Raw genomic sequence first — 17,671 nt, forward strand, 5'->3', positions numbered from 1 at the left:
AGCATCGGGGAACATTTTTGGTTTTTAGACGTTCCCAAGAGGCTTCAACTGGACAAGAGCCGTGCTATTTGTAAAACTTGCCATGCAACGAAACAATCAAAAGACATTTGTTTATATCTTAATTCTAAAGCAGCTCTCTGAGAGTTCATATATATGTTAGTGTTAATTGATGAAAAAGCCATGTAAGGTAATATAGAAAATTGGTAATATGAAGCGGAAAGATGCATCGTATAATCCAATCCAATCGATAGGGAGGTGAGGATGCGCACCCTTACTTTCAACATTGATTGATCGTGAAGAACACAAATTAAATTAAAAAAAATTTAGAAAAAAACAAGACCAAATTCAGGGGAACGGTATTGGATCTACAAATAGACCTGGTGCAGTGCAGATGGAGAAAACCAAAGATAAACTTCCCTGCTCTTCTTTCCTGTCTCTTTATCCATGGGTGGCTGTGACCATAAATCAAGGCCACCGTCCGATTGACTGCTTCCCCTCTGCTCTGCTGCCTTAAGTCTACATGAACTTCTCCAAGGGCAAATGCTGCACCACTTAGCAAATTAATATTTCATAGTGTGTCAAACTATGTGAACCCTTCTTTCTTGTCAAATCCCCTTGTTGCGGGACCTCCACTCTCTTGGTTGGGCGGATTGAGTCTCCTACAGGGTCAGAGGTGATCTGCAGTTCTTTTCCATTAACATCTAGCAGATTTAAAATTGCCGTGCTTTCACACACTGGATAGTTGTCGTGCCGAGATCACATCTAGTCTTCATAACCTCCTTGTCAGATTAAGTCCAGAAAAATGGAGTCCAAATGAAGCCAAGTTTGGAAAGAGTCCAACGAAGCCAGAGAGAAATTACGGTAACCATGTATTACACAATTGGAAATGCGTTTTCATTTAAACCAACAAACCTGCCGAACCACATTCTGCGGTTCCATAATTCTGACACAATCATCCAGAAGCCTCCTGTAAGCCTTGTGTTTCATTCTCTTTGCGCCGCTGGTGCTCGGTTTTAATCGTCAGATTATCAGCAAGAGAGACGTTAGTCTCGGATATTAGTTTGCAAGTCATCAACAGTCTTTGCTTTCCGTTATTTTATACCAATGTGTTCCTCGCCAAAGCCTCCCACACTCTCACACCTTGTCCAGGGTCGCTATTAAAATGCATTGTGGGACATTATGAAATTTGAGATTGCAATTAAAGTTGGCCTAAGCTGTGTTTGGATCTCTAGTTTATCAATGTTTACGCTCTGCTTAAGAAATGTCAACACATCATCAGCTCTCCCTTTGTGCACATCGTGTTAACCCGTGGTTGTTCAAAAGTTCCCTAGTTGTAAATCAGCAACTAGACTTCTTATGTAATTTGGGTTTACAAAAAACAGGCCAGGGAATACATACATACATACATACATACAAATATGTTTTTACTTCTCTTTTCCAAATTTAATTACCAAAATCTACCTCTTACTTGTGCAAGATTCCGATCAAATATTTCATCTGAGCACAGACGTGTCAAAGGCTACAAGTTGAAATGAAACGTGCACGTTGACCAACATAACACTTTAGTGAATTGGATAAATAATCCAAAAATCACATTTTAGTTGAACAAAACACCTTAAGTTTTTCCAAACATTAAGGACAGAAAAATACACAAGGTTTTGAAGCAAACTTGTTTTACTTTTCTGTAACTTTTTCAGTAAATTCTATCTATCTATCTATCTATCTATCTATCTATCTATCTATCTATCTATCTATCTATCTATCTATCTATCTATCTATCTATCGTTCTATCTATCGTTCTATCTATCGTTCTATCTATCGTTCTATCTATCGTTCTATCTATCGTTCTATCGTTCTATCTATCTATCTATCGTTCTATCGTTCTATCTATCGTTCTATCGTTCTATCGTTCTATCTATCGTTCTATCTATCGTTCTATCGTTCTATCTATCGTTCTATCTATGTATATATAGGTATACATAAATTATCCATCCATCATCATCCATACTGTATATATATATATATATATATATATATATATATATATATATATATATATATATATACTGTATATACATATATAGGTTTAAATAAATTATCTATCTATCCATCCATCCATCCATCCATCTATGCTTGTGAATATATAATTATCCATTAAGCCCATGCATATGTGGATTTATGTATGAATTTACAAATAGCCATAAAACCTGATTTCAAGCATGTGTCTTCTGATGATGTGAACAGCCGTGACTAACTAATGTTCATACAAATACCAAGCCTTGTATTTCTTTCGCATGGATTTGTCTGCTCGAAATCCACTAAACAACTAAACAACATTTCGTCTTCCCTTCCATCTTTCCTCTCCCTCTGTCTAATCCCATCTATCTCATATACAGCTTTTTTTTTCTTTGCTCTCAGTTTGTCTTTTTCCTCCCCCTTTCTGTCTCTCGATCAATATTTGGGGTCGAATTGGCCGAAAGAGGAAGAGGCTCGTAAAATTGAGGCTGTTGGGTCTCCTCGGTTTATTTATGCCCATTATTAGATAACCCGCAATCAGAAAATGTATCCTCTTATTACTAATTTCCAGTCCTTATCTGAACAGTAGATATTGTTATTTAAATTTTTTTAATCATGTTAATAATGTTCTGTTTTGCATGATCATTTTTGCAACCTTAGATAAAGAAGGAGATGATGAAAACAAAGGCGACGCCATATTAGGCCATTTTAATGCAACGCTCTCATTGTTTTGTTAGAAACTTAGGTTTTAAGTTGTACTATCATGATATTTAAAGGAAGAGAAAGAGTCTGTGTTATCTTGAAGGAGGAATTTATTTGGAATATTGTGGAGGTGAAAAGAGTGTCAGACTGATGGGTTTGGAGGCAGAGAAAGATAAATTCTGGGGTGAATCTCATAAAATATCCCCAGACACGAGAGGGTTGCACAGTTTACATTTCCAATATATAATTACTTAACTTATTCAGAGACAAAATCAGCAGTTGAATGAAGGTGGAGTTAAATCGCTAATTAATTTGATAAACTTCAGACAAAAATGATGGCAGTGGTCTTTTCTGAACATATTGTAGCGAGTCACAAATGTCGGGGTTTATGTTTATGCTTGTTTTCTGTGTGATTTGGGGGTTTTTGTTTTTTTTTTTTGATAGATTTTTTTTTTAACCTGGAATTGGGCAGGAACAGTAAGGCCAATAACAGCTATTGCTATTAAACGGACGTTTTACCGTCAACCGGGTGTTTCTTTAAATAAAACATTCCAATATTTACTACATGTAGCTTCCCTTTTTTAATTAGAATAATTAGAATAAACCCTTCAGATTCATGGCGAATGTAACCCCTGCTTTCTTCGCTGTCGCAAAGCATTTTCAGAATCGAGAAGAAAACGTGCGTGAGGTGTGAATCAACATCTGATGGTAAAACAGACGTAAAAAATCAAACATGAGGTTCACCAGTCAGATCACTAATAATCCTTCAGCTCTTTCCCTTTATTGTTGGATAAACGGAGATAAACTCCTTGACCTTTATATCCTTAAGACCGAAACAAAAACCTTGACTGGATATTATTCTTTTGAAGATATTTTCGACAGATTAAGGTGCCCCTAATTGACTCAATTATCCACTCCAGACGAACTTTTAAGACTTTTTAGGCATTAAGTTGTCTTTGCCGGGGAACTCAAAACATGCGGAATTTACTCCCAGAGCCTGAGTTTATCCGTTCTGATCTTCTAATGCGGGTATGATTCTCCGCAATGCCTGCTCCGCCAAATAAAGACCGCGTCATCTCCGGATGGTGGAGTCTCCTGATGAAATTGTCCAAAACTATACCGATCAATCACTTTGAGGATTGATTTTCTTTCAGCTCTCCCGTCCTACCTTTCTCTTCCCGCCACTCTGAGTTCAGAGTTCTCTGATGCTTTTTCAATGTAATACAAATGTCACGCAGAGGGTAAAAAGAATAGCTTGCCATGATACAAACCTGCAGAGAATGTGTTTCTGTACTTTTCACCTCTTTTTTTTTACTGAAAACTTAAACAAAAAAAAGAGCGTGGGGTTCGTACAAATACATACAAATTCAAAATATCAAGATTTTTTTTTTTTTTTTTTACTGTTTATACAATTTCCTACTATTATTCATTATTGTTATGTTTTACTTGAAACTCTGGCACAACAATTTCCTTCGGGTTAAATTAAGTTGTTCTTATTCTTATTCTTATGATGCTGGACGCAGTGGTCCCCAACCTTTGGCCACACGTTGATAGTTTATATTGCGACTATAATAATAAACGTGAATCCACTGTGTACTCGTGTGGAACTTTAGTAGCGGCTTCCTCGTAACATCGCGGCAACAAGATAACATGAGTAAAATAAAGGCTTCATTGCCTCATATTATGCAGAGCGGCTCGTCTTTTGGAATCGCCTGTTACGATAAATCCACATTTCAAGTAGAACTCCTGGTATTGTCTGTCAAAATCTTTCTTCTTCTTGGAAGTTATAAGCTCTTCTTTTGTCTGTTCAATAGACCTTTTCCTCTTCGGAAAGAAACTTTCCGTCCGACATCAGTTTTTGACTCATTTTGCTAGCTTGTGGGTTACATTTTTGGTGCTCAAGTGACTGAGAGATTGCGGTAATTTTTAAAAATAAGATTGCTCAAACTCCGATAATAAATCCATCGGAAATCATTGATTATTTCTCGGGCGGCCCAGTACCAATTGATCCATGGACCGGTACTGGTCCGCGCCCCGGGGGTTGGGGATCGCTGGTCTAAAGGAAGACCGAAGAGAAAATTTATGGATGTAGCGAGAGGGGATGAAATGAGTTGGTGTGAGAGAGGAGGAGACCCAGAATAGGTTTAGAAAAGTTCTTGAAACAACTGTTTTCTTGAGAACAAATTTTGCTCGTCTGTTTCATCAGAAAAAAATGGTTTTCTCAATATGGCAGGGGAAAAGGCAGGCCCCGAACTGAAGGTTGTTTTTGCTAAAATACCCTCACAGTCCCGGAAAGGCCAAGAAGCTTCGCGCTCTCCTCACCTACACACAGCAACCCCTCATTTTCAAGGGCCGCCCGGTCGACCCTGGTTCGATATCGGTCTGCGTTGGTTTGCTCTTGCAGGTTAATTGGAAAAAATTGGGGAAAATTGCGCAAAATGGTTATTTGTCTCTATATGTGGCTCTGCGATTGACTGGCGACCCGTCCGGAGTGTACTCTGCCTTTCACCCAATGACAGCTGGGATAGTCTCCAGCCTCCCTCGTGACCCTGAGTGCAGGATAAGCAGAAGAAGATGGATATATTCATAGATCGCTGGTTCTTCGAGTAATTTTCTTCTCCTTCGGTCGGCCCTGCCCGCTGTGTTGACAGTCATCAGCACAGGAGGAGGCCTGGATTAAAATGCAACTGAGAAGTTTGTCAGACAGCAGCACTCTTTAGCTCCCGTGCCTCAAATCTTCCATTTCACCCGTTTTCTTATTTTTTTTTTTTCTTTAATCAACAATTTTCTATCTTTATTTTGTGTGCTTTGTCTGGAGGTGAATCGCACACTTCAGTTTCCACCATAATATTTTTCCCATTTTTGTTTCTTCCCCCTTTGTTTACAAATCTGTTTTAATCCCAGCCGGAGCTGATATATTTTTTTTACACTCCAAATGTCCAATTTTTGAAAATACGGATGTACTTTTTAAGCAAGGCCATCAAAACACAATCAAAAGAGACACTTCTTTTCATAGATTTGTTGACTTGTAATTAGACCATTGGAAATCCTGGAGAATGTTTACAACTCAGCCTGACCTTTAAAGATCTTACCATTTGGCAGGATGAATGGTTCACAGTGTAGATGGAGATTTTTCATATTAACAAGCAGCGGAGGAGGAGGATCCATTTTTAATCCCCTTTATTGAGGTGAAGGGGCGACTCAGGGTGCTTCAGGCCTGGGCAGCCTGTTCTGTTGTTCAGTTTTTCGGCATGTTTCTGTGCCTCGATCAGAAGTTTCTTGTTTTTATGCAGCAAAAATCCTGTTGCAGCCGTTTGTATTGTCACTATTATTAATGCGATGTTCAAATGTAACTGCTAATGTTTGTTCAGGTGGAGGATCCCCATCCCATATGCAAAGAGTGCGTTACATGTTTTGTTAAATAAAGAAAAGAAAAAAAAAAAGCTGAATCACAGCTCTGCTACTTTTTCATCATTTTCCATTTCCATTTTTGGCACTAGTTGTTGAAAATGCTGTTGTAGGTCACCATTTCCACACGCTAACTAGACTAGCATTCAGATAGTTGTTATGTATGTATATATATATATATATATATGTCTGTATATATGTTCAGAACTGTGCAATAGTTCATAACAGCTACATGTACAATATTTTTTCATGCTTATTTTTCACTTGTTACTTAAGACACTTTATAGTTTATTTGTATTTCTTTTTTCCCCCTTTTTCTCTTATTTTTTTACTGTTTTTACAATTTTCTACTATTATTTATTATTGTCATATTTTTCTTGTAACTCTGGCACAACAGTTTCATCCCGGATAAATAAAGTTGTTCTTATCTTATCTTTTCTTATGTAAGGGTTGATTATGTGACTTATGTGGTATTCAGCAAAATTCCCCCCTTGGCTGGAGGATTGTCAAGTCCGTTTGACTTACCAAACAACTGTTTTTAGTACTTGAGTTTCAGCAATTTTTTTAAACTAATATCAAAGGCAAAAGCATCATGTAATAGTATTGATTCTTATATTTTGGTGAAGGATTTGCTTTTTCGCTGTGTGAGTATCTACCAAATACACTACTTTTTTTCATTTACCTGGTAGCCATGGTCATCTGCTTTGTTTTTAGCTTCTATGTCAATTGAATTATCAGTAAATTATAGGTTAAGCTAAAAACTCCAACTAGCAGTCACGCTGCCTCACACTCAGTCGGGCTTATTTTAATAATAAATCTGTGATGCTCAAATGTCAAACCTCATCAGAATCCAAATGTAAAACACAATTAATACATAGCAATAGAATCCAAACTTCTCTGCCCTTCCATCGCTGTCCTATAATTTCCCAACTACACTATTTTCCCCTTTCTGTCTGCAAGGAGAAGGACAGTCAAATCAAGTGAAAGTATTTAAAATAAATGTGAGCGGATGAAGGTGGCGGAGGGTTATTTACGGGACTGATGCCGAATGAGTAGGCATTCGGCTAAAAGCGACCAGTCACCGGTCGACCAGTTGGAAATCATTTTAATTTTGGTTCACCTTAGAATTTCAATGATTACATGTGATGTAAATTCACAAATTTACATCCGCTTCATCTACATGAATCATTTTTCCATGCAATTGACTCCACTATATTATTCTTTAGACACAACTTACCAGAGAGAAGGTTTAATCCCAGAAAAACAAAAACGAAATGGTATCCTGTGCATTACTCTAATTACTATTTTGTACTTTTCAGCCACTTTCACTTATAATCTTCACCTCCTGCTCAGATCTTGTCAATCGACATTCACCCGAGATCTCTCTTCTATGTTGACACACAAATCCATTTTGACAGAATTGTTTCCCTCTGCCACTTTTTTGCTCCGTGGAGAGACAGACAGAACATTAATGCTGATCATAATAACTGACGCATTATTTTATCTGTATTGTTTCTTAATTTTTAGCCTATTTCGGTGAAGCGACAGACAGAAAAGCCGGTTATTCTGCAGTTTCCTCTCTGTTAGAGGTTTAAAAAAGATGGGTAAAAATATTGATTTAAATAGAAACAACCACGACCTGCCTCCGGCCCTTCTGTTTGTCCCTCTCTTCTTTTTATGCACCATTGAGGAGTCTGATATTTATTTGAAGCAGATATACAACCTATATTAGGGACCAGAGGGCTTTAAACGTGGATTTGATCAGGTTTAGATTCTGATGAATCAGAATCACATCGAATGTCACATCTTATTAATCTTGTACCAGGTATATAGGAACAACACTATTATCTCAAATGGCTTTACTGGTCCAATAAGATGCCCTGTTACTGAAGGGCGAGCCAATCATTTGTAGGAGTGTTGAAAAGCCTGTTGACTGATTGATTATTCTTGTTGATTTGTTGATCCATCTTGTGTCCAAAAAGTGTCTCCCTCCCCAGAGGGAAGCACTCTTCTAAAATGAAAATCTTATTTTTAATCACTTACTATCATGTGCGTTACTCTATTCTAGGTCTTTGTTATTTATGTTTTTTCTTTTGTAATTTAGTTTTGGAAGGGGGATTTGGATATCGAAACCAACAATGGGGAAATGGTGATTTTAGATTTGAATTCAAGACAGGCAAAGACCAGTTTTGTCAAATGTATTTCTTTACTTGGAATTTTCCTCAGGTATAAAAGAGTGCAAAATGCAGAGAATAATGATATTCAATATAAATTAAAATGCATTGTTACTTTCCTCTTTTTTCCAAAGGAAATTAGGACTTTTGAGTTTAGCTTATGCACTGGTTGTAGGGGACGAGTGGGGAAAAAAAAAAAAAGATGGTGAATTATTCAAATACTGCTTAGAGGAATAAGAATCTCGGTCATGATTTGTCTGTATTTGTTTTTATTTTATTTTTTATTCTTTTATGTTTTTTTTTAATGTTTTTTTTTGTCTATGATTTTTTTCATAAAAAAAAGGAAAATGTGTTTGAAAATAACTGTTAACTTAGATTTTTGGATTAATGCTGTGGAAAACCATCCCTAAAAGTGTTGAAATAATTAGTGCTGATTCGAACTAGACATGTAAGTCACACCAGAAAATTGTATTTTATTAATTCATGTGTTGGGTCTCTTAAACCTCTCACTCTGTCTCTGACTTTTCATCTGTACTGCTGTGCAGCACAGATGAAAATAAATCATATATATAGCATATATCAGTCTTGAAGGCGCATTGGGTTAAACCATAATGCTTCCTGAAAATATCTTTTTTCACAGTCATTGTCAAATCTTGTTGTGGTAACTGGACTTGATTTTTTTTTTTTTTTTTTTTCCTGATGAAGTCATTTCACCCTCGCATCCAAGAAGCTTCTTTAGTTCCACCAGACCATGGAGAGTTTCTGGTATTTAACTGCTGGGATCGGGGTTGGGCATTGGTCTAATTTGAGAATGACTGAGGTGTTTTGCAGAAACTTGGCTGAATGGGATTGTTATGTTAATGTGTGCATTTTTAGACAAAATCTGGGGACTCACCCAAGTTTGAATCTGAATATTTGGATGACAGCTAAACTGTAGATCAGGGGTGCCCACATTTTGTTGCCTTGTGAGCTACTTTTCAAATCACCATGTGACAATGATCTACTACCACTAAAAATGCTGAATATATATTTATTTGCATTTCTACTGAGTATACTTAACACAATAAATGTTTGTGGATCTTGCATAACTGCATGAACCCTTATGGCACACTACAACAGAGTACTTCTTTGGTTAATACTTTATTCTGATGACTTGAATGGAGTCGGCAGCATAGTTGAAGTTAGCTGTGGGAAAAATGACTCCTGTTCTGACAGCTGGGATTTTAGTTCCTTCACCTTTTTTCCTCTCAGCTCACTTTTCGAGGGAAGTCAGTGTCGTCGTTTTTATGAACGGTCTGAAAATTTCCCTTTTTTGGTATACCAATGGCAGACCGACAGATGAGGCAAATGCACTTTGAAAATGACATAGTAAAAAAAAAAAAGTCCACCTCCCATTCCGTATGGAAGTGATAGGTTTTCGTCTTTTTACTTGGTTCGGCTCCTCTACTCATTTTTATACCCATAAGTTTAGAAGACATAAATTGGAGGCTAACTCGCTAGCTTGCCAGAACGCGCCGTTATGTGCACATGCGCATTGACGCCTCTGTTAGAAAAAGTCGAACTTGCCAGACCAACTGTCAGTCAAGTCACAAATTTCATAGTGAGGAGGATATGTCGACCTCTACGTTTTAATGCCACGTAATCCTGGCTGATGCGCCAGCAGACCATTCATGATAGACTAATTTAATTTAATTATCGGCTAGATTTAAGATTTTCCTTCGGGTTGGATGTGGCCGCTGGTCCTTGAGCTTCACCGTTCTGCTCTATAGACATCCAGGTAAATATGTGTATTGTCAAGTTTGACTCTTGAGACTAAGCTTTACAAATGTAACATTTAAGAAAGACTTCACTAGGAGGGTATTAGCTAGAAATATGTGCCATGGGATGAGCTAATCCAGCTAAAGCTGTTTTGTTGTTGTTGTTGTTGTATACTATTTCTAATTCTCTTCTCTGTATCCTCTGTTTGGCATATAGTTGTAATTAATGTGTTGCAAACTGGCGAGCGTTAAGAGAGGGAGTTCATGTGCCTTTCTTTAATTAAAATGAAGCAAGCAGGCTTTATTTATGCACCTCGGGTATCAAATGCATGGCGGTCGCCTGCAGAAATCAACCCAGGCTGTCATTTTCTCTGCTTGCCTGCAATTAACCCAAGGGAGGACAACAACATGCTTTCATGCGTGTTGCATCAACTGACTCCCGCATGTTGCTGTAAACTAGCGGTGCAACGACCCAGTGGGCTATTTTTCCAGTTTGCTGCCGTCACTGGCAGTCATTAAAATCCACTAAGCACTCTGTTCTTGAAAGGAAGCCGGATTGTAGCCGCGATTGGATAAGGACAACTTTCAGGAGGTGGAGAATTACTTCAACATATTTTAAAGTGTTCAAGTAGTGCCCGTTGCTATTTTTCTAAAACACAATGAGACACTGCGTTGATGACGTGAAAATATCTAAACACTGCAGAACCTGCAAATATGCTGTAATTTGGCTTGAAAAAATGAATCCCTCTTTGTATAGGTTTAGTTAAACCGGGTTGGTTTTGCAACACATTAAGAAGATGGTAAAAGTGCCTCAAACCAGGCCGGTATGTACTGTATGTGAATAATACAAATATCGTGCCGCAAATAAGGTGTTCGGATTCATATTTATCTTTTGTTTGAACACAGATAGCCAAGGAGCAACAAAACACCAAGGCTCAGTCGATGTCTACATACGCAGTATCTTTTTTTAACTGCAGGTGTTTAACCCAATTCTAATATCATGCAGTGTATTAGCCTATTTTCCCTATTAGCCAATAGGGGTGGGCAATTATTTTGGCTGGCGGGCCACATTTCTTATTTCATTTTTATGCGCGGACCAACTAGGTATCATGTAAATTAAACAAAATGAAAATTGAAATTTTTAATTTGTACTTTTTTGTCAGCATTTCACTTCAACTTCAAAGTCATTAATGAGCATATAAATATACAGACATTATTTTGTTTGTATTCATCCATACAAAATTAAACAGAAGGAAAAAATAAAGAGTTTCTAAATTCAATCTTGATTGAAAATTCTTGTTCAAATATTCAAAGAAAATAGTTTGGCGGGCTGGATAAAAAATCAAAATGGGCCAAATGTGGCCTGCAGGCTGTAAAATGCCCAGGTCTGCTTTACCACAACCAACCCCTGGTATTTTAGGCGGCCAGACAGACCACCTTTCATATATTAATGCAACCACTGTTTTTTTTTTTTCTTTCCTGAAGCCCAGATGTTTTATCTCATGAAAATGTTTGTAGCCAAGACAGTGGTCTTGGCCTGTTTTGATTAGATTTTTATTTTTATTTTATTTATTTATCTATTTATTTATTTCTGTAATTAAAAAAAGTAGGTGGAGTTCAGACCAAAACAAGTTTTTATTGCCATATTGACAGCATGGAGAAATGCAATATTTGCTTTGCCGTCCAGAGTGCACCCAGATAAGTATGATAAATAAATAATAATAAAAATACTGCATTATCCTGATGTAAAAGTGCAGTAAAATGCAAACAGTCCAGTGAACTGTAAACATGCATACTCATTTAATAGTATTAAAAAAAGAAAACAGTATTGTGCAAGTCAAAGTTGAATGCAGCTTTAGTGTGCAACTTGATTGTATGCAGATAGTTTAAAGCAGGGGTCTCAGACTCGCGGCCCTCGGAACAATATTTTGTGGCCCCTGCCTGAAATCAAATCTTTGTGTTCGTGCGGCCTGCACATTTTTTCTCACATGCATCTGGGGTTTTTATACAGTAAGTTGAAAAAAAAAACAGGCAAGGAAAATTTGAAAAAGTAACTTTGCGATGTATTTTTTGCCTCAAAATTTGAAAACAAAATGATTTTTTGATGAAAAAACATGAAACATGAAAAAAACATGAAAAAACAGACGTCGGAAGGAAAGTTTCTTTTCGAAGGGGAAAATGTCCAATGAAGAGACAGAAGAAGAGTCTATAACTTCTAAGAAAAAGAAAGATTTTAACAGACGATACCTGAAGCTCTACTTGAAATGTGGATTTATCGTAACAGGCGATTTTCCACAGATCGAGCCGCTCTGCATAATATGAGGCGATGTTGGCGCGATGTTACAAGGAAGCTGCTAATAAAGTTGCACACGAGTACACAGTGGATTAGCGTTTATTATTATAGTCGCAATACAAACAATCTACGTGTAACTAAAGATCTGCCGGTCAGGAAGTGTCAGCCAGTCTCAGAAGGTGGGGTGAAGGCCAAGGGTGGACATTTTCTGGGTGTGTCTTTGTTTTCGTTGTGGGAAAGGAACAACATTGATGATGCTTGTTGATCCCACACATACTGTTTCAATTATCATCAGTTAAAATCAAAAAAATAATACTATAGCGAGTCACAAATGTTTGGGGTTTATGTTGATGCTTGTTTATCTGTGTGATTTTGGGGTTGCTGGGAATTTTGGGAGTGCAAGGAATTCTGTTTTTTTTTTTTTTTTTAACCTGGAATTGAGCAGGCTAACACCAGCTACTGCTTATTAAACAGATATTTTACCGTCACCCGGGTTTGTCCCTGACTAAACCACTGCAATACACATCTCAGTACTTTTTCCAAATTTCGAAGACATGTCTCAGGAACAAAATTCCCTACATTGTATGCACGTCTGAAATATATCATCAACACAATCATATAAAAGCCAATCGCGCATACTGTTGTTATTAACTCTGTTCTGCAAAGTTCCACAGGATAGCCCCCCCACTTTACTTTAGCATATCAGTTTCACAATGCAAACTAGAAAAATAGCAATGAAAAATGACCGGAGCTGTCATTGGAGTCTTTTGATCCAATGCAGCACAATTAGCGGCTTACTTTATTTTGTCTCTGCCCTGCTCCTGACCCGCTTTTGCTCACATCAGGTAATGCAGCACTATAATGAGATGAGTTCCTTCCCAACAGTTTCTTGTCCTTACGGCACTGTTTAATAAGATGACACACGACTAGAGGGAGGCCAAGTCGTTCTTCCTGTGCAGATAAAATTCCAGCCTCTAATGCCAATATCGGACTCAGAGGCTGGGGATTTCTCTTAGACTGCCAGCAGCCACCAGGCCTGGCTGTTCCATAAAAAAAAAAACCTCAACTTTTCAGGTGATTTCCATGAGTAAGGGGTTCCAGTTCCAGCTTACACAAGGATGGTGTTTGGGATTAGAGGTTTTAATTTAGTATTATGAGTCGGGGTGAAATAGCGGCGCAGTGGACAGCACTGCCAAAAAGCAAGCAAGTCCCCTGGAGACAGGGGAACCGTGTGGATTTACATGCATGTGTTTTCTTCTGATTATCTGTTTCTTCCCACAATCCAAGGTTAATTGGACAAAATTGTGTCAATCCGTTGTCCTCTATTTGTGAACGATCCAGGGCAAAGCTTCAGATGATGCTCCCACTCGATGTTCCCGCTTCTTTCATACGTCTGGGCATACAGACAACCTCGCTGAGCACACTGAAGACCACCGTGAGCAGCATTAGATGTGCACGTTGTGGCCACACATCTGGGATTATAGCTTCCATTTAGTCCAAATTTTTCCATCAGGAAAACTCGCTTACTACTTTGGCTTCGCCGCATGTTTTGCAGAGCGGACCCTTCTCACTCGAAAAAAAAAAAAAAAAAATCTCACTCAGTTTCACCGCTTGTTCAACTTAAAAGAACCGCATTTCTTTTTTCCTTTTGTTTTTAACACATTCATTGCCCGCTCGTTTCGCCGTGATAAGGGGTTAGCATGTTAGCATTAGCGTCACTGAACTCCGCCGCACTGTTATTATTGTTAAATAGCGTGTATGGGCAGAGCACGTGCGCAAGTACTGTCAATGCTGTGATTGGCTGTGTCGCGTAATTGCATCGTATCGTATGATTGGCTGGACAGCTGTCACTTACAGAGTTAACTTTGTAGTTTATTTTTTGCTTCAAAATTTGAAAACAAAACAATTTTTTGATGAAAAATAGACTACTGACATTTTTAAAACGATCTTTTCTTTTCTTATTTATATAAAAATCACAAATACCATAGCCAAAAAAAACAGGCAAACTTAAAAAGATTGATTTAATAACCAGAATAGCCTTGTAAACATTATACCTCCTCTTATACATGCTAACAATCCATTTTCTAAAAAATTCTAGTTGCAAATTTTTCCACAGTGACAAGATTTTCTCTTTTAACGCAGCAATATTTTTAGGGTGTAATTTCATCAATTTGTTTTTTAATATCAATTCGTCATGTATTTTTTAGAGCAGGGATGTCAAACTCAAATACACAGTGGGCCAAAATTCAAATCTGGGACAAAGTCGCGGGCCAACATTGATATTTACTGAAAAAAATCTTCCTCCAAATATAATGATGAACCTTTTCATATGGACCCAAACAAGTTTTGCTTAAAAACTAAATAGGAAACAAGCATAGCTTAATATTATACAATATAAAACTAAATATTGCACACATGCAAATCCTGTTTTCTGCTTAAGTAGCAGGGTGCTAGTATTAGCATAAGATCGCTATGACTACTGTCAACAGAGGAGAGGGCGTTTATGGGTCCTGTTGTGATTTTGGTGCCAAAAAAAAAGCAGAAAATTCTGGTATTTGTAGAATTAGCGATACATGCACTGTAGAATATACTGACGGGCCAGCTCTAATAGTCATCTGGTATGGCTTTGTGGGCCAAATTTGGCCTGCGGGCCAGAGTTTGACACTTATGTTTTATAGGAACAGTTCATAACATACAAAGATTTTTGTCATTGACCTGTTTACCTCCTTTGCACTAAAACAAAGGACAAATTTGGACTTAGTGTTACCTCAAGGTAATGATTTTAGTGGTCCGACCCACTTGACATCAAACTTGGCTGTATGTGGCCAAAATGAGTTTGACTCCCTTACGCTAGAGCAAAATACTCTGCCTTACAAGTGCACAGTGCTACTCTGGGCTGATTTTTAGTTCTGGCCTGGATTAGACTTACACAATACTCAGTTGTATCCTGTTTGTCATTAACATCATTAAGCTGATGCTTCCGGCTGTTCCATGAATATCTCAGTCTATGAAGGCTGTCTTTACATCCATCTTGGTGCAAGATCAGTTTTTCCCCATATTGCTTTCTTAATCAAAATCCTGACACCACTCAGGTAAGCTGCAGGAGAAAATGTTTGTCTGTGTCTGCTGTTCTACACCTGTTGTAGCCAATTTTACTAATCTGTGCCTCTGCACCTTCTCACTGGCAGGAACGTAAACAATGTCTGCAGGACTGTTTTTCTCAGACCCAATAAAAACACACTTTTCACATCTTGGATCCAATTTTCTCTTGTCCTGTTTATAAGCAAAACACTCTGATTCAAAGTGTTGCATTCAACACAAGTTGGGCCAACTTCCTGTCATTTAGATTAGCGTCTGCGCAGTGTGTTCATTGGTTGTGTATTTTTGTGTGTTGGTTGTCTAGTTCTAGTTTTGTATTTTTCACCCTCACTGTTTCTTGACGTTGCCCATTGTTATCCCTGATGTTGTTGTTGTCTGCTGTCTATTTATCTGCTGTCTCTTTATGTGGATGTCTTGTTATCTTCTGTCTTCTGACTTTCTATTCAGATTTATATTCAGATTAATTTCCTTTTTTTTTTTTACATAACTGTTACACTGCTGTGAACAAGGAATTTCCCCTGTGGGGATCAATAAAGTCTATCTTATCTTATCTTATCTTATCTTATCTTATCTTAAAACATCTATTCCTCACCACACCAGCAGTCTGGACTTCCTAATTCTTTTGAAAAAGCACTTTCAATTAGCATGTGCCATGCCAAGTGTATGCCAGGTGGCTCAGCAGTGCCATTTTGCTGCGAGAGTAAGGTGCCGAATTTTAATGTCTGATCTCATTTTAATGAATAAGATCTGATAACCTTTCCCTTTGAATTCAGTAGCTGGGGCAGTATCTGACACACTTTTTTGAACCTAACACTGTGTCAATGTTTATTCTTGAAAAAATATACAAACGCTGGACTGTAAAATCATAAGTAAATGAAAGTGCCTTAGGTATCCTCGGCTGTTCCAAACGCAGCCAAAGGCCACTGACAGGAAACTGACGGCTGCATCCCTCATCCTTCTTTCCCTTGTCAACCAGCACCTCTCGCCTGGCCGTTTGTAGCCTGTTCGGGCCTCTATTGTTGGTGCACGCCAGTGCTTCTCACTTTGCCGCCCATCCCCCAGCTTAGCTTCTCTTGGACGAGTTTGGAGTTTGGCAGGTGCCCGTGCCCCCCTACCTGGTCTCCGGTTCCTGCCCTCACCTGTTTTCGTGGCATTCTTCATCTGCTGCTGGACCCTGAGGACATTTGTTTCTGAACTGGCCTCTGTGTTCGTGTGGTTCCAGCGTTTAAACCGTTACCCAAACTGTTGGATTACACGATCATCCATCAGAGAAACAAGGATAGAACATACAAGAAAACTGCATTACAAATACAAGAGAAATATAGTCAACGGAAGAAACAACTAAAGTATTTTCCGCACTATAAGGCGCATTGGATTATAAGGCGCACCTTCAGTGAATGGCTAGTTTTAAAACTGTTTTCATATAGAAGGCGCACCGTATCGTGGTGGCTGGGGTTGCGTTATGCATCCACTAGATGAAGCTGCGCGAAAGGGAATGTCAACAAAACAGATTGGTCAGTCAGTCAAACTTCATTAGCGGAATACAAACCAACGTTCTGACAACTCCGTTCACTCCCATAACAAGTTAGTGCATTCACAATACGGCACCGTACGTACCAGTAGCTCTTACCGGTATTTGCGCCGCCTTCGTTGAAAACAATGTTTTTCCAACTCCATTTGTCACAGTTCAAAGCGTTTCATAAAACGAAAGCACCAAGAAGGACCGCCTCCAAATTCATTGATGTTAATTTCACTTGCTTGCACTGTTGCCTTCATTCGATTAGTGACAGTAGAGACACTTCTACTTGCTGCTCCCTGTTCAACAACCCAGTTTATCCTCCAACTGTAGCCATGTCGCTTCGTTTCCTCGGAAACTCTGTTTAGTCGTCTTTACTCGGCGCAGGTCATCTTGTTGCTTCCTCCACTTCCGTACCATTGATTCATTAATGTTGAATTCTCTCGCTGCTGCTCTATGCCCGTGTGTTACTGCGTGACTGATCGCCTTGAGTTTGAACTCAGTGTCATAAGGGTGCCTCTTGAAAGGTGCTGTTTTGGGGTCTCTTAACACACATAAGTGGTGGGACTGGGATTCCCCTTTACCGTTTCTGCTGCTTCGGCGACGCCCCCTGACTACTGTAGCCATAATTAACAATATTGATCCATATATAAGGCGCACAGGTTTATAAGGCGCACTTTCGGTTTTGAGAAAACTAATGCTATTT

The 17,671-nt window shown here is 38.4% G+C and overlaps 1 protein-coding gene across 2 annotated transcripts in view; it reads left to right on the top strand.

Moving 5' to 3' along the window:
- LOC147230629 (RNA binding protein fox-1 homolog 3-like) overlaps window positions 1-17,671 on the top strand; it is a 70,130-nt gene that overhangs the window by 22,993 nt on the left and 29,466 nt on the right. The gene's annotated exons all lie outside the window — the stretch shown is intronic.

Source organism: Fistularia commersonii, chromosome 10, assembly GCF_037954325.1.
Source record: "Fistularia commersonii isolate RoL2024-O1a breed Wild chromosome 10, RoL_Fcom_v1.0, whole genome shotgun sequence".
NCBI lineage: Eukaryota > Metazoa > Chordata > Actinopteri > Syngnathiformes > Fistulariidae > Fistularia > Fistularia commersonii.